Source organism: Clarias gariepinus, chromosome 23 (assembly GCF_024256425.1).
Source record: "Clarias gariepinus isolate MV-2021 ecotype Netherlands chromosome 23, CGAR_prim_01v2, whole genome shotgun sequence".
Taxonomy (NCBI): Eukaryota; Metazoa; Chordata; class Actinopteri; order Siluriformes; family Clariidae; genus Clarias; species Clarias gariepinus.
In genome coordinates this window covers 6,078,029-6,103,511 of record NC_071122.1, presented here as the reverse complement: position 1 = coordinate 6,103,511, position 25,483 = coordinate 6,078,029, and the positions used below count along the sequence as shown (strand labels likewise).

General features: G+C 35.9%; 1 protein-coding gene across 1 annotated transcript in view; it reads left to right on the top strand.

Annotated features, from left to right (window-relative positions):
- The first annotated feature begins 1,569 nt into the window (after window positions 1-1,569).
- cdk18 (cyclin dependent kinase 18) overlaps window positions 1,570-25,483 on the top strand; it is an 84,163-nt gene continuing 60,249 nt past the window's right edge. Inside the window, exon 1 of the mRNA XM_053484334.1 lies at window positions 1,570-1,897. The gene's annotated coding sequence lies outside the window, so the exon portion shown is untranslated. The remainder of the gene's footprint in view (window positions 1,898-25,483) is intronic.

The window sequence follows — 25,483 nt, the reverse complement described above, 5'->3', positions numbered from 1 at the left end:
ATCCACTCCCTCCCCATGATTGGCTGTAGAGTCGTGATTGATGTGAGAGCGCTAAGTGACTTCTATTCCACCCCTCTGCGTGAGCACTGATTGGCCAAGCCCCCGGCAGGCTCGCGGCTGCAAGAGGCTACGGAATCACCTTTTGTACAAAGGAATTTATTTGATTAATGTAGCATATTTGCTTGTGATCTAGAAATGGTACATTAATATTGAATATTCAAGATATGAAATATTTACTTTTTACATTTTTATTTATGGTAAATAAAAAGTGTTTTAAATAGCTTTTTAAAAGGAATTTGAAACGTTCCTTTTTTTATTATTAATATTTTTATTCATTTAGCTTTGTGGACTTTGCACTCAACTACTATACTCTATTTACTCAAAGCCAAGATTTCACTAGAGAGGCTGGCTTTCGCTTTATGAAATCTGACCAAGACTCGCTTTTTCAGAATGAAATCATTTGACTAAAAAAAGGATACAAGCTGTTTTTTTTTTTTTACTTTTTTTTATTTTAATATCAATTTAGAATAATTACATTACAGCTTATTTAACTCTTCTATTTTAATGTTTCATGAAACGTTGTATTGTTCATACACAGTAAAATTTGCTCATTAATTAAATTTTTGATTATTTGAAGAATGATACGTCAGACCTTTAATCTATTTATGGTTATGATTAATGTTGTGGAACATCTGGAAAACTAGGGTGGACCTCTGTGTTTGTGCTATGAGTACTCCAGGACTGCAGGAGGTGCTGCAAAAAATAAAACTGATTTAAATTTTTCAACCAGAACAAGAATTCCTGTTCTCAGTTCCGTTATAACAGCTGTAAAAATGTATTGCCTCACCTTCTCAAGCTTGTTTCCTCTTTTCTCTCTCTCTCATGAGAACCGCAGCTTGCCATGTGGTCAAAGTAGAAACTTACCCATGGCTTTAGCTCTGTGTGTTACAAGCGCTGAGGTTTTCCAGTTATTTTAAATGAATCTCTCCTTACAGAAACCTTCCCCATATCAGTAATTACACATATTTTTAAGTACAAGGAAGAGGCTGTTGCTATAGAAACGATAAGATATCGAAACAGGAGTGGTGACATAAACCTGTACTGCTCTCAGAGTTACTGTTGTAGAGAATTAATGACCAATCAGAAGTGAGGATTCAGCAGAAATGTTATTATATAACTGCACTATGGTGTGTGTGTGTGTGCGTGTGTGTGTGTGTGTGTGTGCGTGTGTGTGTATAGAGCCTACACCATTCAGTTCAACCTCCACTACCCATATTTGCTATTTAGAGAAACCACAGTCACTATGCACACACACACACACACACACACACACACACACACACATACGCTTCCCATATACATAACCATATTGCATTAGCCTCATGTGAGAGGATCACAGGCTGGCGCTATTGGCCGTTGCCATAACAATAGGGGCGGGGAGGCAAGCGGAGGTGGAGACTGAGTCTGATTATAAAATCCTTCACAGAGACACATTTGCTTCCTGTATTTTTTTTTTCCTTTCATATTTTCAGTTGTTGCTATTTTTTTCCTCTCTCTCTCTCTCTCTCTCTCTCTCTCTCTTTCTCTCTGTCTCTCGACGGCAGGGGGGGGGGGGAGGAGGGCCTTGCATGAAAAGCAGCAGAAGGCAAGGCAGTGCAGGAGCAGCCTGTGGAGACAGGGACAGCCTGTGTGTGTTTGTCCACCTCTATCACACTCCAACACACACACATACACACACACACACATACACTCTTACGGGCACGCACACATCCTCCAGCTGTGGATTTATTAGTGTTGCCAAAGAAGCTGGAGGGCCTTGTGTTGTCCTCCTCCTCGTCCTGAGCAGCAGCAGCAGCAGCAGCAGCATCAGGGACACACACGGTCCTCGTCCACTCCTGTGAGTATATCAACTGCAGTGCCAAAACATACGAGCTGTGATTCGGAAACAGGAACTTGTTGCTGTGATTTACAGGCTAGTCATGCTCAAGAGCGCCGGGCTGGAAGAGGTCACAAAGTGTGTGTGTGTGTGTGTGTGTGTTTCTGTTGATTGTTGACTGATTCATTAAGCTTTCTGTGTGTGTAGAGGTGATTAAGTGGTTGAAAATCATCAAAAGCCAAAAGTAAAGCTTTTTTAACTCAAACTTTGGTACTTCAGTGGATTGTTTGTTACTTACTTATTCACACACACACACAAACACACACACACACACACACACACACACACACACACACAACACTATATATATTGTAATTTGACTTTAGGTCAGTGGTTATGGGGTAAGGGGTTTAATTGATTATTTAGACTTATTATATTGCATTGTTTAATAGTTAGTACTCTTGGACTGGAAAACTCAAAAACAGGACACACAATTAATATGTCTGATGAAATATTTTGGTGAAACAGTAAGGAATATATATATTTAAAAAAGGTTTCATACAGTATATAGCGAAATAATATTGTGGACATTTGCGTAAATAACTTATTTTTATATTTAAATTTTATTTATAACATTGTCTTATATTAATAAATTTAATCTGTTTAGCTGGGGTTTGTGTAATAATAATAATAATAATAATAATATTTTTTTTTATCATGCACTCAAGAAAGTTTAATGAACCTTGTATACTTTACACTTAATGAGTCAAACTGCATAAAACAAGAAAACTTTTTTTGTATAATATAATTATGAGGACCTTCTACTGAACTCTATAGCTAAAATTAAACTTTGTACATCTTTCTTTTTTTTATTATAAAAGCTGCAAAAATATATTTTTCCACGTCAAAACAAGGCATATGTTGCTACACATTTCTGTCATTCTAAATAAATTACAATAGGTTCCCACCCATAAATCCCAACTCTTGTATTAAAATAATGTAAATTGAGCCCAATAGGATTACAGTAAGCCCATTCTTCAAAAGGATATTTAGGCTTTTGAGTTTCACTGACGTTCCTTCTTCATGAATACCACATGACCTAATTAAACAAATAAAAGTAAATAGAAAGCTAGAAATCACCCGGACAAGAGTTTCTTTGATGACCAGCTAGTTTTAATGTCCTGAACTAATACTCGCCAAACTTCTCACAGTTCAGAAGAAAAAAGCTTAGAGTGACAGAAAGTGTGAGAAAACAAAACGAAAAGTAAAAGAAGAAGGAGAAAGAGGCATTTTGGAAAAGTTCAAGTAAATCTTGTGTAAGTTCAGAGTAGATACAGTAATGTATTAAAATATTTCTTAGTTAAAACAGAAGGACGTAACTCAAGGAGATGTTTTGAGATGTTACAAGTTGAAGTGTGGAATCAGGACTACAATTAAAACACGCCTGTTCCATTGATATACAGTATATATATATATATATATATATATATATATATATATATATATATATATATATATATATATATATATATATATATATAAAAAATTTAACTATCTACTGTACACATTAGATCGTTGAAAGAAAGACTAGTTTATTATTGTTTATGACTAGTTTAGTATCTAAAATGATAATACGCAAGTGCAAGTACTAATTTCTTATGATGGTCAAGCAATACTGGTCAGTTGTGTCACAATGGACTTTTTTTGAGACATCATGATATATGTCATTGTTACCTTTTTTTATCTCAATCGAAATAGAAAACAGTTGTTAAATTTTTACATGACTTATTCCATTTTCTTAATGATAATTTAATATATTCTTTTTTAATATTTATTAAATTACAGTTACCACATAACAGCATGACAGTTTGTATTAGAAATATCACAATTTTAAGTACACAAAGTTTTACTCAAATCATCCCGCTGCTTTACTAACGACTATGAACAATTCCCAACAATTCTCAAGTTTTTTCACTCCTTGAAAGAAAGATACTTGATACTCAGCCATAGTCTTTCAGCTCTGTAGATTCAACTCAACACACAGTGTATCATAAGTCAAATTGTAAACATTTATCTACAAGCAAAGAAATCTCTAAATTGTGATAATTACAATTAATTGCACTGAATATTGAACCAACTTTAGTTATTTTTATATCCAGACTAATCTGCGAAATATTACACGAGCTCAAATTTCTCTTTCTCGTATTTAATATTTGCTTTCACCGTCCCTGTGACTCATACCATAATAATTCACCTCAGCGTCTAAGTTGGTGCTTCTCACAGAGAAGGTGATTGCTGATAATTGCTCAGTTGAGTTTCATTGAACGGAGACAAATAAGAGGCATTATTGCCTCTTGGAGTAAAATTGGAGTGTGGGAGAAATTACCTGAGAGAGATGAAATGGGCAAATAAGGCATGGGGGGGAAAAAAAGAAAAAGCGAGCATGGCTTCTGAGAGCCAATTATTGCAATCCAGTCTGGCAAAACACAACACTATGAAAAGAACTGTGCTCGAACTTTGTGGAGCTTAAATATCTTGGTAGAAATGCGGAAGTCGTGAGATTTTTTACAACACAATATTGGAAAGGAAAGTTCAATTTTCTCCATGGGTGCCAAATCAGGGGTGATATCAGGAAAGCAACCTCAAACCCAATCAGGATTTTGAAGTGATGTTGAGTGAAGAATATTTTGGAGAACTGAATGAACAGGGTGACCAAAAGCCACCTACTATATGAGTTGACTTGTGGGCAGAGTTTAATGTTGAAGCCGGAGCCATGATTAGACTGCCTGCTTCATGTCTGAAATGCTGGCCTTCCAGGAACTCCTTTAATGGCCCAAACATGTGGAAATGGAGTGAGGTCAGGACTGTATACAGGATGTGGTAGTACTCCTAACTGAGTTCTTGTAATGTCCAAGTGGTTTTGTCAGGGGTAGCTCAGTGGTTAAGGCATTGGACTACGGTTCGGAAGATTCCAGGTTCAAACCCCACAACCACCAAGTTGCCACTGTTGGGCCCTTGAGCAAGGCCTTTAACCTTCAACTGCTCAGATGTATAATGAGATAAAAATGTAAGTCGCTCTGGATAAGAGCGTCTGCCAAATGCCTAAATGTAAATGTTTTGCTGAGTGATGTGTGAACAGTTCCCACAGACAGATGTGGCTCTTCCACAAGTTGGCAACAAGTTACAAATGATTTTCAAGAACCATATCTTCCACTCGCCAAATGTATAACGAATGCAGGAATAACTGCATCGGGTCTGAGTCACTTCAGCCAGGATTGTGTTCCATAGACATATGGCCCTCTTTAAAATGTTTGCACGCTTAAGTGTTTAACTGCATACTGTGATTGAAGTCTGCAGTAAATGTCAATTGCTTTTGCACCTTCATTCACCAATCAGTCACAAGTCACAATTTTACTTTGTAAATTCCTGTCCCTCATAATTTGCACTACCAAAGAAAACAGTTCTCAATACTTCTTAGGGCAAAGTATTTCTAAGGACCTCTTAAGACCACGGTGCATTTTGTTGTTGTGACATGGTCCAATGTTAAGAACCACAACACATGTTTCCAGCTTTTAGAGATTTTAAGTTTATTCACCTAGAAGTAAATTCAGACCACTGTGGATCATCTTAACTTCCTGGGTTTATTACAGCTGAAGTTAGATGAACCCCTTTCTGTCTTGATTGGGTTATGGTTTATAACTTCATAATAAAAAAATATTATTCAGATAATTGATGGTCACCCCAACCAGCATTTTGTGAGGCTAAAAGAAGGAGTAGCTCAGAGTATATGTGGATATATTGGACACGACTATGAGAACAAGGATTTAATTCCTTCACCATTCTGAGCACGAAAAAATATACAAATTGAGAAGATATTCATAGCTAGAGAAAATGAAGATCTCCCATTTTTTATGTCTTATAAATATTCTTTAATAACTTCCAGTCTTATTATGCCTTGACTTACAGGTGTTCTTATGCTCTGATATTGCTTGAGCAAAACCTCCTCACTCTCCTTGACATTTCAAATACCTCTTATGAAATGTCATTTTCATTTCATGTCTGGGGGCTGAGAAGCTCAGGAGTGAAAAGAACTTTGGCTTGAAAACGTACCTTTCTTTATTTCTTCTTCTGGTCCAAGAAACAGGACGTTCATGTATATTTGCTTCTCTATTTTTAGTCAGCTTTTAAACAACAGCTACTACAGGTGAGGGCTAACATGGGATTCTAACTCACTTAAAAGAAAGTGCTACTGTATCGGCAACGTTCCACATACATGAGCTCACTAGTGACTAGACAAGTATTAAGTAGTGTTGCTGTAATTGACAGGAGAGAGAGAGAGAGAGTATGCCCCTTCACAGAGAAGACTGACAATTTTACTCATTTACATGCACTCACTTTAATTAGAACCAACAGAGGACATGAGGTCATTCTAAACCAACATCGTTATCTGAGTGCAAAGCAGAGCTGGATATTGCTTATTGCTGATTTCACTTATGTGTTGTCATGTCTTTCACTGTTCATGTTCCTGTGTCCTAATGTCCCAGTTACACAAAGTGCACAATGCTAAAGTCCATTATCACAAACAGCTCTGATAGACATTCAATACAAATCCACAGAATGTTTGTTTTGGACAGGTGTCTTCAGTTCAGACAGGTGTCTTCAGTTCAGACAGGTGTCTTCAGAACTTTGTATGCTCAAATTTGGGGACATGAATTGAGTTTCATTTACTGTAGTGGAAATGACAGAAAGAGAATTCTTTCCATATCACTGTTAACCCTAATGCTCAAAGTAATTAAACATATTGAGTACTGTTAACTTAAATAATTACAATTAGTTCAAATTAATAGACATTTCTGAGTACTTAGAACTTTTTGGTATTTATGAGTTTGTAAAAATGAGACTATTCAAGTTAGCTGTACAAATTTGATATTAATATTTTAAGTATCTGTAAGTACTTAAGTAACAGTAACTGTCACCTTAAAGTTATCAGAGCAATAGGGCACTGGTGGCTCAGTGGTAGGTGTTTCGCCTGCCATGCGAAAGGCCCGGGTTCGATTCCCAACAACTGGATGAAGTGCCTGACCCAAGCCGGATAAAATGGGTGGATTGTGTTAGGAATCTGGTGTAAAACCTGTGCCAAGCTTGTGTGAGCCATTGCTGGGAGCAGCTGGAAGACCAACAACAATTTGTTTAATTTGCAACAACAAAAAAAAATTAGTACAACAAACTCACAGTTCCATAAAAAATGTTTCCGTTAATTTTTCTCCTTAAAACTAGAAACAGTTACTTAAAACATTTGATGTAACTGATTACCCAAATTTTTTTGAGTTTCGCCAATTTATTCGAGTTTACAGAGTATGTAGATTAACACTGGTATTTGATGAATGAACAATCAGTAAAAGGTAAAGCATGGAGGTGTCAGTTCTGATTCATTGAAGGGAAGAGGATTTTAGGAATTTCTGCAGTTTTGTAGTTTCATCTGATGCAGTTGTGTAGTCATCACAGTTAGGCCCAGCAACAGGACTTGTGAGATGTTTCCTGCACTATGTGCCTCCCATCCCACCCACTCAGAGCGCTAGGCCAATCAACTCTCTCTAGGCCCTAGGCTAAGAGAGGCTACTGCATCACCCAGGGATTGACAGGGTGAGCACTTTATCACTGGGCCACTTGGGTGTCACTGTGGCTTTGGTGGCACGTAGGTGAAAGTCACAGGTCCACAGGTTGAAGCAAAGTCTTCCAGCTAAGGTGAATTAGTTGGCCTTGCCCACTTCTTAAACACACATCTCCTGCAGATAGGGTGGTTTAGGTTATGCTGTGTGCGTAAGAGGCTCAAATAAGAAGCTTGTTTCGATATATGAGCACTGACTGTTAGCCCCCGGTCGCAGCAAATGGCTTTTACACTGCAAATGGGTAAAGTCGCCACCAAGCCCATCTTGGTTTACAGAGCAGGTTTTACTGTCACTCTAAAATAAATTATTGGCAACATTTGACTCATAGTCTCGTCACTTATGCACCTTGTCCACTTTGTGTGTTTCTCTGTGCCAAAAAAAAAAATCTAATTGACAAATAATGAACTGAAAATAGCTCATTTACAGTTCTAAATATATATAAAGTGTCTTTTACCTATTTTTTAGCTCTCCCACAATGCTATTCCTTCCTTCAACAGTGTCCATTACAATTGCAAGCAAATTGACAATTATGCAAAGTAGGTGATGATATCATTTAGTGACTTCTAGTGACTTTTAGGACAAGCAATAGCTATTTTCCTTACCAAGGGATGGGCACTGAACCAGTGTGTTATTCTGCGGTTAGTGTTTTCAGCTCTTGCCAGCCACTCGAGCGGAGTATAATCTGTTATTAGGGTAAAGTGTCACCGATCTAGATAATATCTAGAGATCTCAGCTCCTCTATTATCCACTTAATGGCAATAGCCTCACTCTCTATCGTCGCATAGTTACGTTCTGCAGATGAGAATTTCCTACTTAAATACAGAATGGGGTGTTCTTCACCATTAAACTTTTGAGACAGGAAGTTCTGAGCTCGTGTCCATGCGGACCACTAAAGTGCAGTCAAAGGTATGGTTCCAGGGGATGGGAAAACAGTTGAGTGAGAGTCTCCTGTCAGGAGCCCTTGGTCAGATCAAGAGTGTTGAAATGCTGAAATGGCATTCAGTTGAAGTCGTTACATAGCCTGATCGTCCCAACAGGTAAAGGCACCGTACCTATGACCAGGGGCTTGTTGACTCCTCGATGATGCCATGTCGGAGCATGCTTTTTCATCATTTATGGCACAACATCGGGCTTTTTTGGGCATAGTACGGGCAATGACGGACGATATGTCATGGTATAACAACTCCGGTTCAGTGTAGAACACATCCCAGAACTGTTCCACCAGCTCACTCAGTTCCTGATTCTGCATGGGCGACAGTTCCTCACATGCTGAGGTGCATGGTATAGGCTAAATCCAACTTTTTTACATTTTTTTAAGTTTACGTGATACAGCTCAATCCTTTTTCACTTACCCCAGTCTGTGGTCTACAGTGAAGGGCCCCTTGGTACCGGACCAAAACTTATGAGGGGTACTAGGGACAGCAGCAGGACATGGTTGCCCACCTGAAACTCATGTCATAATCCTGCTTCTGCTCCATCTGCGCTTTCTACAGTATATGTGTGCTGTCTAATTATAGGAAGTTAATATTGTGCCGCATCTCTTTCTCGTATTCAACTACTGACCGGAATGGGAAGGGCTGTCATATTTATTAATATTATTATTATTATTATTATTATTATTATTATTATTATTATTAAATTACTGCTACTGAGTAAACTACTATTTTTACTTTTTTTGCTACTATTTTTACTGAGTAAAATATTTACAACTTGGCTTCATTATACAATACAGCTGTTGATTATTTTCCAAAAACATCACTTATGTTTTTTTTACCACTGACCAAATCTGAACAAATCAGAATAAGCAATTAAACAAGAAAAACTTTCCATTTTTTTCTAAATTTAACTGAGGCCACAAGCCAATAAAAGACATCATCATTGACAAATTATAAATAAAAGACATAAAAAGCACTAGTATTAAACCATAAAACAAACATACATACAGTATGTGGAGTCTTAAGTAAATAATTAGAGTGATTTTTGCAATTAGCTTAGTTCTATATCTAGAAAATGTCTGGCCTTAACATCCTCATTATTCTGTTGAAATACTTTTGCGTCAATTAATAGAAATTAATATGTCGTGTTTATATACTGTATGTAATATTTAAACATCTGATCATATCATAAAACACCTTTAAGGTAATAAGAAGGGAAATAAAGTACTGATGATTACTTAGTAATTTGATACACTCATGGCTGAAGTGAAAAATCACATGAGCGTGGGGATGATTTATGAATCCACACACTCTGATCTTTTCTTCTCAAATCTTTCCTTTTTTTTTACTTTGTTAATAGCATATACAGAAACATCTACAGTAGATTATAGATGTAATCAAATGATCTCTGCTTAATCCATTTGGTTATTCTTTCATGGTTTACAAGGATTGGGCGTGATTTCTGAGACGTGGAATTGAACTTAGAGCTGAAATAGATTTATTTAGCAAAAACTATATTTGAGGTTTTGATAGCAGGTTTAGATGAGGTTTTGAGGAAATGATGAAAAAGATGAAAATGCGCAAAATGCTAAGAGCTGTTGAGAAATTTCACAAAATGTTTCTCTGGGTGCAAATTAATGCGCTGCTTTAATGCTCTTACATTGAGTCAGAGCGAGATAACAAACAAACCTGAGACGAGTGTATTGTTTTCGCTTGTTTAGCCAGGGAGAGGTTATGACGTGTGCTTATGTGCACACGTACTGTAGGCAGGTGTGTGTGTGTGTGTGTGGGAGTGTGTGTTTTTATTAAACAGAGAAGGTGAGGTTTCTGGAAGAAGTATTCAACTTTATACAAAAACATGTATATATATTTATTGATAACTGACACAGATGTCACGTGTATTTTAAATTGCGCTTATGGTGTGTAAACAGTGTGCAAACTCTGTGTGCCTGACACAGTGCAGCTGGCACGAAGTTACTGTATTTCCTGATTCTTCTACACAGCACCTTGTACGGTATGATTCCGACCAATAATCCTAAGCCAATGTTGTTGGTTAAACATTTTAAAAATGATAAGAAAATAATTCATAAAATAAACCATAACCAACCAGCATTCATTCCAGCAGAAACTTTTAGTTGTGTTGCCATTAATTTTGGACTGTTATGGATGTTGGGAGAACACTACAGTAGTATTAGGTTGTTTTTAAAATTTAGGAGTACTTTGATGAAATGAAGTCCAAACAAAGTTGACTACAGTATTGTGCAAAAATCTTGACCACCCATTTTTTTCATATTAAATAAAATAGTTTAGATTACATTAAAGAAATGGGACAACTGTTTTACTGCGATAAGCTGTAAAACATTTGCTAAAGATAATTTTTTTTAAGTAACATGTTAATGTAACAACCTCAGCAGCAACCTCATTTTCCCTCTTGTCTGTTCCAACCACTTAGCATTCAGCATCACCAGTATACTAATCACCGGCCTGATCATTTGTCATCCTTTTCACCTCATTAGTTCCTTAAGAAGATGTTTTTTTTTACACTGCTCTAATACTGTCCAGGTTCGGGGACTGAAGTGAAAATGCCTTCTGGGAACAAAAGTCCTTCAGGAAGCCTGGAAAACTATTCCACAAGATTACATCAGAAATAGAAGAAAGTCTGGCTCTTTGAAAGCAAAATATGAAGAAATAAGGAGTGGGCGAACACTTTTGATTGGAACTGTACATGACAATAGACAAATGACGAATTAGTGACTTCAAGGCAATATTAATACTAGGGTTGTTCCGATTCCGATACCAGTATCGGAAATGCTGCTGATACCACAAAAAAATCTGCCATCGGTATCGCGAGTATCTGAGTCCAAGTCCCGATCCGATATCATTATATTCCTAGATTTATTTGTTCCACTGTTTTTATACAGTTATATTGTAAAAGTACTAAAATACCTTTTTCATTTTACAGTGTTAAAATTGTGTTGTTGAACAGATGTTGAAGTTCAGTTTCTTTTTCAAAAATAAGTAATACTGTTAGATGTATGTCAGATAATAAAAACACTCTAGTTCACTATATGTACTTGTTCATGTTTTATTAAGGGATAAATCTAAAGCACAGCATAAAATAATTCTGTCAATTAATACAGGGCAAGTAGTAGCTACAGCTGTATATACAGATACACACCCAGGTATCGGATCAGTACTCGGAACATCTCTAATTAATACCAAACTGAAGACCCGAGTGATGAAGCTCCAGCTAATCACAGGAACACAACACTGTTATAAATTACTGTAAATCTGCAGTGGATTTACAACAGTATCATACTGTATTTCTAGGGACTAGCTCTAATAATTGTAGAATACTGTTAAAATTGGAATCATGCCAGGTAAAGGACCGGTAACTGTGGTCGGTTAACCAATAAAAATAGATAGCTGTAATTTAGTCAGCATAAAACAAGCTTCTTCTTTTTTTTTTTTAACTGTGGGACTATGCACTTCCACCCCTTGAGTCCAGTCACTATTCATCAATTCATCCTACTGATGATTATAGGCTTATGTTTCTGTTTTACTGCAACACCTTTTTATTAATCAGTTTATTTATTTATTAATAACGTTTCATTGGTGTATGTGTGACTAAAATTCACAGAAGAAGCTCTGTACCTCAAGCAATATTCAATGCCGCTAGTTGGCTAGCTAAGAGCTTATGTAGCTTGTTAAATGTCAGCATTAAGGTGCTGTTTTAGAGCTTTGTACTGTTAGATTGAGGTAATCCTATGGTTTATTTACCTAAATTTATTGCAAAATGCAAAATTTTATTAAACAAATATAAGCTAATGAAATACAGTAAATATACACAGATTTTTCATAGATTTTTATTAAAAGGTTTTATACAGTAAATAAGATATATACCACGATATACAACTTTTTACCTTTTTGTAGGATTTCTGTTGTGACATCAGTTGTTTTCCGTTGGTTTTCCAGTTATTATCCTAGTTACAGTTTCTGTCCTTATCCATCACCTGTGAAAATATGAATTAAACATAAAAGCAGGAGAGTTTATTACACGTTGGATACAAACAGTAACATGCTGGCATATATTGTATAATTACAGTAAAATACTGTAATCCAGTCTTTAGTAAAATGTTATTTAAATACTTTACAGTTACTGTAAAATAACACATACTACCTTCTTAACTGCCAGGATTTGACATTATTTAACTGCTATTTTACAATGCAACTTAAAATGATAATTTAAGAAAACATGTTATTTTGTTAAAGTCATTGTAACTTTCAAAAACAACCCTATTACAACATCATTACAACATCATTACAACTATATTACAACGTTTATTCAGCATTAGGCTTTCTGCTGGGATGAGTTTCTGTTGGATTTTAAATTGGTTAAATTCTTGATTTTGATTGTTTGAGACATAAGTGCACCCAAGCTTTCTGTACGCTGAAAACTTAAGTTCAGTTATGTAATACTTCTGTTATTTTTCACCTTGTTACTCAGCATGTGTTAAGAAAGACTTTGAGTAATGTAGAAGGGGAAAAAAATGATACTGCTTACCAATGAGACACCATTTAAGAAAAGAACAGGTCTTTAGTGCCAAATCAAGACTTTTTGTGCTAACTAGAGTCATTAATGGAGTCAACAACAACAACAACAACAACAAAAATATCCTCATGCTTAATCTTCTTAATTTTCTCCTTATAAATTCTAGGTGTAAACATTTCCTGGTTTTATCAACATACACACTGTAGCAGCTCAACAGCTAAAGGCTAGCAAGTGAAGCAAATGGTTTAAACACAGATGAGCTAATTTATGTGGCATTTCCTTGATGGTGACATTATTGATTGACTAAAAGATGGACAGACTGTTTAACAGGTTAGAAAACTCAAGTTTTGACATGCTTTTGTTTAACAAAACCAAGCAAACACCTCAACAAGCAGAACATTAAAAAGCTAAAAAAAAGATAGTTATGCTAAAGAGTTTAGCACAAATTTTACAGCAATTTTACAACTCTATAATAACGTTTCTACAACTCTAAAATAGCTTTAATGGTTCACGCAATTTTTAATGAAGCAATAGTTACTTGAGTTTTAAAATAAATAAGTTACCCTTAGCTAACAGGCAAACTGCAACATTAACAAATTCAAGGTTTAAAACATTGTGGAGTTAGTGTTTCTAGTGTTAGCATTATTGATCATGGTTTAATCATTACTATTGATGCATTGTTAGCATTATTGATCATGGATGACTTACTTTACAGTTAAACCTTGAATTGCAAGCATAATATGTTCTGAAAATGTGCTTGTAATCCAATGTACTCATATATCAAAGTGAATTTCCCCATTAAAAATAATGGAAACGCTTATGATTTATTCCACACTCCAAAATATTCATATAACAATAATTAATACAAAAAGTTAAGTAAGAATGAAACAAATTAATGTGCACTTTTGAAAAGAATCGTCGCTGGTGTGAGGGGGGGGGGGGGGGTGAGGGTAGTAGGTGAAGGAACAAGGCTACACCCACAAACAGAATCACTGCTGTCTCTTGGCTCACAAAAAAAATTGTTATCTAATGACACTTGCTTTGCCTCCTTTTTGAGAATTTCGCCGAGATGTGACATTGCATTGTCTTTAAACAGATTTATCTCCTGCATTGTTACAGCCTTTTTTTTAAACTTTTTTTTCTTCCCAGAGGCCGTTGTTGCAGTACAGTTAGTAAAGAACAGTCACTTCACTTGAACACAAAATAAATAAAAAAACTTTACGTGTACCCACATGTGGGTATAATGTAATAATAAACAGTATATGCGAGCACAGATGGTGACCATACGAATGATGCATGCACACTGAGACCGAGCACGTGAGGCAATTACCCACATTTATGCTGACAAAGCGTATACATACTTCTTGTATACCCTACACTTTTAGGGTATTTTATATCGCAATGCATTTTTATAATTTTTCATCCATTTGCATTTTTTAGAATTATTTTAGACTGTTGCCTAAGTGACAGTCAAACAAGTATCTTTGAAAAAATAATTATAATAAGTCATGTATTGTGTATTAGTGTTAAAGTGGTGAATCACCTACACGTTTCTAATGATTTATTTCAAAGCAACCATGTCTCTTTTTTTTAATCTCAGCGCAGTTTCCATTACACGGCACACAGCAAGGGCCTGGAGAGCTGTTCCTAGACCAGCAGTGCCAGGCTGTGTGAGGACATCAGGGAGAGCATGTGCATGTGTGTGTGTGTGTGTGTGTGTGTGCTAACAGTCACACCCGAGTGCAAACAGAGCTGTACACAGAGCATTGGAGCTGCTCGTTAAACTGTCAACACAGATTATGTTTCTCTAAATCATATCTTGTTGAGGCCGTTTATAGCTCGTAAAATTTGTCCACGGCTGCTGTCAGAAGGAGACCTGAGCTTTCAGATGCCTCTGCGCTCTCTGCTTTATGGCTGACGAGAAATATGGGAGACTTGTGATTGACTGCTGAAATCTGTATTCTGATTAGTCAGAAGGTGATGACAGATCTGGGCAGGAGTGAAGCCGCAAATCACTTTGGTTTATGTTAAAGAGCTCATTTGTGTCGGATTAATGGGTTAATTCAAGAAGGCGTCATTAGTGACATTGGATACTTTGGGAATAAGTCTCCAGTGTCATCGTCCGCAAAGTTACAATCCATGCTTTTCCTGTGAGCCTATCCCACAATCGTAGTCCCAATATTTTCAGTTTGACTTAAATGGAGTGAGTCTATGGATTTGTTTGTCCATAAAACTTTCAGACATGGAAGTCAAAATACAATGATTTCTGATGACTTGTCATAACCAGAATGCTAAAACATAAATAAATTTAAATCTGACTTTATCCTGCTGGAAAATTATAAATTTATCCTTGTGACACTTATATAGATCATAATCGTTGTTAAAAAGGAGGAACGTTGTTAGGACACTTAGATTCACTTAGCGTTAGAGGTTTGTTTTGCTTTAAACACTGAAGTCCTTGTTTAATCCTGATACACATCAGGCAAACAAAGCGCTTCTTGTCGACTTAAGAGACGTCCCTGCCACGGGTAACTAAAATGTTCAGGATAATAAAACAATGGGTCATGTAACAACTGTGGAGGAAAGAATGAATGCAGTGTGTGTCATCATGATGCTCGAGGAACATGTGGATTTAACATCGAACATGTGACAACATAAGAGAAAAAACTTACAGTACAGATGAGAGCGGGGGGTGAAAATGATAGAACAGACAAGTAAAACATGACAGGAATGTCATCTTAGAATGTGCTTTGTAGGGCAAGTCTAATATTGTTGTAACAGGGTGGTAGTAAAGGGGGCATTAATTGTGTGCCTATCTGGTGAGAATACATACAGGGGTTCTTTATGCTTGGTGACATCATTGCATGTGCAATTTGGATATTATTGCAAATTTCTTGAAACCATGTTTTTTTTCCTGGATGTTGGGGGGATGCAAGGTGTCTAGGTGTCACTGTAGGCATAGTGCCAGCTAATGCATCAGGTCAGTGGTCTTAGTTTTAAAATGCAGCAAATGTGTTATGTGTGGGTTTTTTTCCTCTAAGATGAGTTTAGAAACATAATTATTAAGCGATATGTTGATATTCATGTAGCATGTGCAAGCTATACGAGTTCCCCTGGTGTGTTTGGCCTATCGGGGAGTGTATAAAGCTTATGGTTGAGTTTGGAAAGTAAGTAAACTGCACCATAGGATCTTGTGGGTGTAATTTACTGTTTTTAGTTTACTGTATGTCAGTGATGTAATAATAAGGCATGTTATTTTTTCTTTTTTAGAATTGCTACTTCCATATTTTCTTTACTTGATTGCATTTGTTTTATTTTTTATAGATACTGCACAGCACATATTCTGTACATTAGTTCATAATTTTCTTGTATGATTATTAATTTTTGTGTTGGATAATATTTAAAAAAGTATTTTAAAAAATATTATAAAAAAGATATTGGCTTTATAATTTGGTTTTCATGTAACTTCTTGTTTACTCCTTTTTTACATATGGATTAACAAATAATATATTTTTTTATTTGGAATAAACCAATCCCCAGTTGAATTTGTTGGTCTTTTGTGGCATCATTCCAACGGCCACATCGAGTTGAGTTCAAGTCCAACATGAACCTGTTGAAGCTGTGAATCAGAGCTAGACCTTTGATTCAATCCAATTTGCATTGCATTTTTCGATTTAGTTCAATTTGATAGCACTGATGTTTATTGTCTAATTTTGTCTTAAGCAGCCATATTATATATAATATTAAATTATATTAAATGATAATTTTTTTTCTCTCTGTTAATCTTCTTCTTTATGCTCCATTCCAGCAGGTGGCGGATTACAACGACCACCCATAAACTAGAAGTAGAAGTAAAACTTTTTTGAAATATTTTTTGAAAATCTGTCAATTTTAGGGAATTTAACCTTTGTTAATGTAAAAAATTTAAAAATGTTTTTTAAATTCAGGGGAAAAAAATCAGAAAACTGACCCAACAATCGAATCAATTAACAAAACATTAAGTCAAATCATACAGTTCTGTAAAACTCTATGGTTATTAAAAACGATAATTTGATTTGATTGCATGTTGACACCATGTAGTTTTGGGTAATTATTTGGCACATGTAACAAAATGGCAAAATTGCTCACATTTAAAAGGTTGGGTTGGGGGAGATGGTAAGGGGGTTGCCCCACAACAGGCTTTACCCAGCCTTCAGAAATACAGATTTCTCTTTTATGTCTTTTATATTCATATTAAAAAATGACAAATTGCCTTTTATGGTGTAGTTATCCTAGCATGATGACATAAAATATGTATAAATATATATAAAATCAAAATGCAACTATTCATGTTAAGATGGGAAGGAAAGATGCGACACCATGACACTTGAATAATTATATACATCTTCTATTGGACATATGACAAAATAGGGAACAAATAGCATCCTGATAAAGCCAGAGGGGAAAATTGCACATGGCGCCTAGCACTGTCCGGCATCCGAGAAGACAAATGAACATTTCACATGTTTATTCGTGTCCACCACACGCAGTAAGGCGACAGAAATGACAAATCGCCTTCTCACGCCGTCATCCATAACCAGGGCGTAATATTAAGTTGTTCCCGCATCCGCGTTGCTCATTTGTCTTGCTTTAGCTGCTCAGATTACAATCTGACAGGCTAGAATATTGCATTGAGGGAACACTTAAGTGAGAATGACCATTCGTCTTCTGCGGAGACGTCTTAATTTTCCAGCTACTACGACCTTGTAGTATGGAGAGCTGCGTCAGTTATGGTGCTGAGGCAAGATGCCACCCGAAGCTCTGCTAACCTCCTGTAAAAACAGCTATTACTGTATTAGCACGCTCTTACTGTACCTTCACACATACAGTATAATCCCTACTTAAACACCTGTGAAACAGAAGTGCTTCATGGTTCATCGTTTATTAAGTGTGCTAGACACGGAGTGTGTGTAAATAAGGGCAGATGGGTGGAGCTAGGTTTGAGTACGTTTATTTTTACATGAAGGAAAAAAAAGTGGACTTAGCTGTGGATTTAGTATCTATTAGTGTGTACTATTTAGTAGTTTAGTTTGGAAGGTTGGATTTAGTCTCTTCAGATTTTCTCTTCAGAAATCCACCATATGGAAAATAAGATCCTGATAAAAATACATACAGTAGAATGATCTGCACTGTACAAGACCATAATAATGCTAATACAGCTCTGGGGGAAACGGAGACAACTGCAAAATAGTCCGTTTATGTTTTGCTTTTTTTTTTTTTTTTTTTTACAGGTGCATGTATAGGTAAGATGACCAGTTTTGTTTTATTTTTTGCGAACTGCTGACAATATTTCTCCTAAATTCTAAATTTAACTATGGAACAACACATCAAAAATAACCCAAGGTCATGCAGTGTTTGCAGAGCTTTAATACCTCAAATAAAACAAAATGCTAATAATTTGTGAACAAATTGCGTTAATGCTTTGACTAAATAACTAAGAAATCAGTATTTGCAGGGATAACCCAGATTTGTAATTCGGTATTGCTTTCATGCATTTCGGTATGCCCCCCACCAGTTTTTCCACATTGCTGTTGGGGAACTTTATACCACTCTTTTTAAAAAAAAAAAAAAAGATAAAAACAGCTCAGCTTTAATGACCTTCCAGTTTTCTGGAGTAAATTGCAGTGGACTCTTATTTTTCTTAAGGATGATGGATATAACATACAGGATATTGTATTGCATACATTGTGTGTGACGAAAGTGATTTAGTATCTATTAAAGAGTACTTTTTAGTAATTGTAATGCAGAGGGTTGGATATACCCGTGGATTTAAAATCTATTAAAGTGTACTATTAAGGAGTTTAGTGCACAGGGTGGAATGTAGTATTTATCAGAGCGTACTCATTAGTAATTTAGTTCACAGGGTGGGATTTAGCTGTGAATTTAGTATTTATTAGAGCATACTATTTAGTAGTTCAGTTGGGTGGTTGTTTAGTAGAAAGTTGGATTTAGTCTTTTTCATCTTAATCCACTATATGAAAGATAAGATCCTGATAGAATTGCATAGAATGATCTGCACTTTGCAAGATACCATAGTAATGCTAAAATATTGCAATAAACTTCTGTTAGAGCAGCTGTTACATGACCAATGAGAAAAAAAGAATTCAGCATCATTAATTAGGGATGCTGGAAATAACATACAGGCTATTGCATACATTACATGTGACATAATATTTGAGAAAAAAACCATGAGTCATTCAGAGAGCTGAAGCATATTCAGGCATTGGGCCACAGCTGGCTTTGTGATATTCTAATACTGAGTAAACAAGAGCTGCATTAGGGTTGCATATGATTCATTATCCAGGGTACAGCGAGGGAGAAAAAATAGCCTTTTAATCTTCTTGTCATGAGTGAAGGAAGGGCGGGGAGGCCAGGGGAAGGTGACTCTCGTGCTCATTAATCTGTCTGGACCCCCGGCTGCTCCTGAGTTTCAGCTCTCCATGGCCAGAACTAGTGAAAGTGATGCAAAAAACAAGAAAGATCTGGGAAGGTGTTTTTTTTTTTTTTATTTGAAATAAAAATTTCAGAGATAATAAATAATGGTAATGACATTGATGTGATACCTGGGGTTGTGTCAGGACTGATTGAAGCAGAAAATGGTGGAATCTATATTTGGAGGAAAAAGAGAACTTAATCCGACCCTGGAAAAATGGAAAATAACCGGATTTAAAAAAAAGATAAAGTACATGATGTACTTTTTCTGTAAGGATTCATTTTTATGGTATTTAAAAAGTTATCAATCCTATTAGTTGCATACATATATAAGTAAAAGTGTAAGAATTTTCAAAATTGTGTCTTTTCATGTGATTTGGATATGGTTCTAGCTATGGATTTTCTTTCGATAAATATAAAAAGATCAGGTCTTGTAAGGTTTAAAGAAAGAAAAAATCTTATTTAGGCAATAGCACACTTGAGGTTGTGCTGTTGAGCTGTGTAGCTATGTGTGTGATTCGTTTTATACGACAGTTCCACAAACACTATTTAAAATCAACAAATTATGAATTATTTCTTTATTTAACCAGTTATTTTGTTGCGCCAACACAAACCCCTTCACGACTGGTGAAATTAACTAACCTGGACTGGTGAAGCTGTCGACCAATAGTTAGCTCCTGACAGATGTTATTAACAAAGGTAAAAGTAGTTTTACTGTAAATTCTTATGAGTGCTATGTAGCTAAAAGATCAGGAGAATAAATCAGGGGGTGGACCGTCCTGAAAAAACAGGAAATATTTAGTTAATATTTCCATTTATTCCACTTTAGAATATTAGTTAACTTCTAGGTTCTGGGGTTAAATTCCAAATAGCATTAAATTGTAAGCTAGTGCACTATGTAGTGTGTACAATATATTGTTCCACACATCATGTAGTGCCCTTGATCAGGGTTTAGGAGGGATTTGGGATTTACCCTTGTGTTAGAAGCTAGCTTTAAACTTCAAGTTAACTTTGTTGAATGTTAAGAACAGATCAACACAGATGGTTCGGAGGCTATTCAGAAGCAATAATCAAAAAGACCAAGTGTCATTTAAGATAACATAACGTTATCAGATATGTTTTCTTGATGAAAGTGCTTCTACGAAGGAGGCAGCTGCTCTCTCCTTAATGTTGCAGACCGTACAGACCTACTTTCCATACAGTACAGACCTTACAACCATGCTGCCACCAACAGTTAGTGTAATTAATGATTGTGGAACACATGTGACACAGTGATAACATATAGTTAAACGTCCTCTCTAATCCAATTAGATTACTTGGTCAGAACTAACTCTTGGACAATTATAAGTAGCATCAGATACAGTATATCAGAAATGTAGTATTATGCCATTTCTAATAAAAACATGACTTTTTTCCTGGATTTATTCATTAACCTTATAAGGTTGAACACATCTCATTTCAGCATCATTTTTACTTTTCTTCGACATGACCAGTTTCATTCATTCTAAGGCAAAACTGTAAAGGGTTCTTATTTATTTATTTAACCCAGAAACCTCACCATTACTTTTTTTCATCAAAGTGTGAAACATCTTCAAGGCCTGTGCAGTCGTAACAAAATCAAATTCCCACCCTCATTTCTTGAAGCAAGGACCGTACACATCCTTCCAAAGTAAATCCGATAGGAGAATGTGCTTCCTGATACACTGCTTTGGTAGTTAACTCGCTTCTCCTTGGCAGATCTGCTTGACGGAGAGCTTGAGGGTGAGAGCTCTCTCTCACTGCTCGATACGCTTGGCTCGTTTGCCAGGAGCAAGAATTTGGACTAAAAATTGGCTTCACAAATGAACAAGGCTCACATGATTACTGAATTCATGATTTGGTCATGGCCTTAGAGAAAACTCTTACACAGGCTTTAGTCCTCTTATAAACGCATGATTCACATGTGATATTATCACACACTGTTGGAATAAACTTCACATTGTTTAACACATTTTTGCACTTATTTATTTTGCATGATTACATTGTTTTCACAAATGTTCTTAACAACAATTATTACCCACATGTAATAATTTTTTTCATATAATTGATTTCATGTTTGATATTTTTATGCATTAATATATATATATATATATATATATATATATATATATATATATATATATATATATATATATATATATATATCGAGTTTTTCCCACCACAATTCATAACAGTTTTCATGTGATATTTTTTTTACTTACATGTAATATTTTTTTTCCTATAATTAATTACATGTTTGATATTTTTATGCATTAATATATAATTTTTTCATCTGGTTCTTCCTACAGTACATCTTAGCATGTTTATTTTTCACATTTAACATTTCATATTCATAATTTTCATTATTTTTTTTGTTTTATAAGTGAATTTTTTCCACTTGATTTTTCCCCTCATACGATTAATTCCTTTTTAATTTTTTTTTTCCTTTCATTTATTGATTTTTATGGGACATTGCAGGACATTTGCAAATTTCACAAGTAGATTTTCACCTATGCACTCGATGCGGCATGAATAACACTAGACACAGCTTCTGTTCTCCCATTACCTAGTGTGCATCATTTTGTGGCAGTAGACACTATTAGACTTGTTAGTTTCACTGATATCTCTCTGATATAACAAGTCCATGACAAAAACATAATATTCTGTACACGTTTTTCCTTCAGGATGAATCACTCCATTCTGTCTCACAGCCCCGGGAAGTAAATGATAGTCATTTCAAACAAAACATGGTGGATGTCTTTCCTATCTCACACAAAATTGAAGGTATAGTTGAGTTTGATATCAAATGTAAACTCAATTCCAGAAATATTGGCACCCTTCATGAAAACAAGCAGAAATTAATATACCTAGAGGCTACATTAAAGCACACCTGGATGCATGTATGTATGTATGTGTATGTGTGTGTGTATGTGTCTGTATGTGTGTGTGGATGTGTGTGTGGTGTGCTATAATGGACTATGGTCTTATTTAGGGCACTTTCCCACATCACACTCTGTCTGTTCTTAGGATAGGCTAAAAATCCACCACGGACCTTAGTACATAAGAGGAATAAATGAAACCAAGCTGTTGGGTTCTGTCTCAATAAACACCCATAAATAATGATGTAGGCTGCAAAAAATTAATTAGAATAATTGAATAAATTTGATCTCTAAAAATTATTTCTTTCGATTTTTCTGACATAATGTACACAGACAAAATGCATTGGGGTCGAGCATGGGCTTGTCTTGATTCCTATCCTGGGTTTCTGGTTGATGTGTTAGTTAATTTGTTTCTGATTTTCTACATATATTGTATGTACATCTCTTTATACAGTACAAAAATTAGCTTTATTAACAAATTTCTAGATTATTTTTTTTCCATGAGCAAATGTTGATAAGGACGAGTCAGTCACAAATTACAGAGTGTATTGAAGGTACAGCTGTTTTCTCCTTGGCAATGCTTACATAGTCTGAAATAAAAATAAATGATTAAATAAAAACAAGAAAAAAAGCACCTCCTGAAAGCAGTATGTGTTCAATTTCAATATAAATTTAATTTTATTTATGTAGCGCTTTTACCAATGATCATTTCTCAAAGCAGCTTCACAAAAATAGAAAAAAAATTGAAAAGAAAGTTTATGGAAGTGTGTATGTGTGAGTGAGTGTCTAGATAATAATGAGATTGTCCCCCATAAGCAAGCCAATGGTGACGGCGACAGTGGCAAGGAAAAACTCCCTGTGATGGCAATAGGAAGAAACCCTTAAGAGGAACTAGACTCAACAGAGAACCCATCTGGTGATAACGGATAGAAATTATATAACATCATGTGTGTTATGCAGCTGAAAGATCAACAGAATCAGAAGTTATATAAATTAAACATAAAGTCCAGTTCAGCACAGGGATAAGTCAACAGATGCAGAGGGCAGATGAGGTCTGAATCACTGGGAGCACAGGAGAAGGATGTGTAGCTCCAAACCAACATGAAGCAGGATCAAGCTGGAGCTGGTCCTTCTCTGGATACCTCACGATCCTCGCAGGGTTGGCCTTTGTCTACTGAGGCTGGCACAATCTCCAGATGCCTCGGGATGGGTAGAAAAATAAAGAACAGGTGGAAAGAATTAGCCTAGTTGCAATTCAGGATAGATGTACTGGAGTATAAGGTTATGGGATGAGTTACGCGTATGCCAGATAAAAGAGATGCAGCTTGAGTCTACTTTTAAACTGGGAAACTGTGTCTGAGCCCCGAACAGTGTCTGGAAGGCTATTCCAAAGCTTTGGAGCTAAATATGAAAAAGCCCTACCCCCTTTTGTAGATTTTGATATTCTGGGAACTACCAGAAGTCCGAAGTTTTGTGATCTTAAGGAGCGTGGTGGATTATAGCGTATCAGAAGACTGGTTAGGTACTGTATGTGGGAGCTGAACCATTTAAAGCCTTGTATGTAAGTAATACTATTTTGTAATTAATTCTAAACTGAACAGTTAGCCAGTGCGGGGATGATAATATTGGGGTTATATGATCCCTGCCTTTCGGACTAACTGAAGCTTGTTTATTGAGGATGCAGGACAACCACCTAATAAGGCATTACAATAGTCCAGAGGTCATGAATGCATGAACTAGATTTTCTGCATCAGATACAGATAAGATGTTCCTAAGCTTGGCAACATTTCTAAGATGGAAAAAGGCTGTTTTTGTGATATTGGAAATATGATTTTCAAAGGACAAGTTACTGTCTAATATTTTGCCCAGGTCTTTTGGTGTTGAGCTGGTAGTAACAGTACATCCTTCTAAATGCAGGCTGAATTGTAAGAGCTGTTGTGTACTAGTGTTTGGGCCAATAAGTAATTCTCTGTCTTATCTGAATTTAGTAAAAGAAAGTTATTCATCCAATCTTTTTTATGTCCTGGAGAGGAATAAACCATGGAGGTGGTGGGCAATCCTGTATCAGATATATCAGATCCATTAACTTCTAGGTTTAAATCCTGAGTAGCGTTAAATAGAAAGCTCTTGTTCAATCAGATTATGTGGTGAGCTAACTGTTGTATAATATACCACATAGATTGTACAACATACAGTCAACTCATGTACACAGTATATAAGATTAATTTGTGTTTTATTTGAAACTATGCAACGACTTCTACATAAATTTCGGCAAATCACCGAATATGAACTACGAGGATTTTGAGCCCCACAGTTCTTGTGTAAAAGCCTCTGGGAGCAATTTACCTATAAATGTATTATTTTATAAATGAGAGAGCATGGTTTGTTATTCAACAGTGTAGATTTAATCTTCATAGTAAACAGATGTATACATGGACATCATAGTGAGAAATCTCATCATCATGGCCAGGCTCGCTCTCCTACCATGCTATGTTCCTAAACAGAACAAAAATAGGTTATTCTATAATCTACACCAAGCTGTGTACTGTTTTTTTTTTTTTTTTTTTTTGTGTTGTGTTGTTGTTTTTGCTGCACATCAGGTGTCTCTCTGCGTGATCGCTCTCTGCATGACCTGCTGCCGGGACAAAAAACTAGCACTTAAACAACTGCTGTAGTGTTTTAGCCAAGCCCCTGGATCCCAGAGTATCGATGAACCTGGAAAGTAAGGTTGCATGAGCGGTCCCTGTAGGACATTGAGTCACCCTTAGCAAAGGCAAATGTCAGACGCGCTTGCTGTTATTAGCTAAATGGAATTAGCTTCCAGCATTGGATGACATCTGTCCTTATGTACTCAAATGTGTTTGCTGTGAAAGCACTTGAAAAAGCTCAAGCAGTGGCTTTTAGTGGCCAGACGAAAGGTTGTGTGTCGAGACGTGAGATTATGGATCCTCGAGCCCTCACGAACAGATGATTATATTTAGGCAGGAATGAAGATATTTGTGAAATAAAACACCTGTGTGATCTGGGAAATTAAATGTATTAGCACGCTTTTGCAGTTTAGATGGATCGTATTTGCAGTAGCG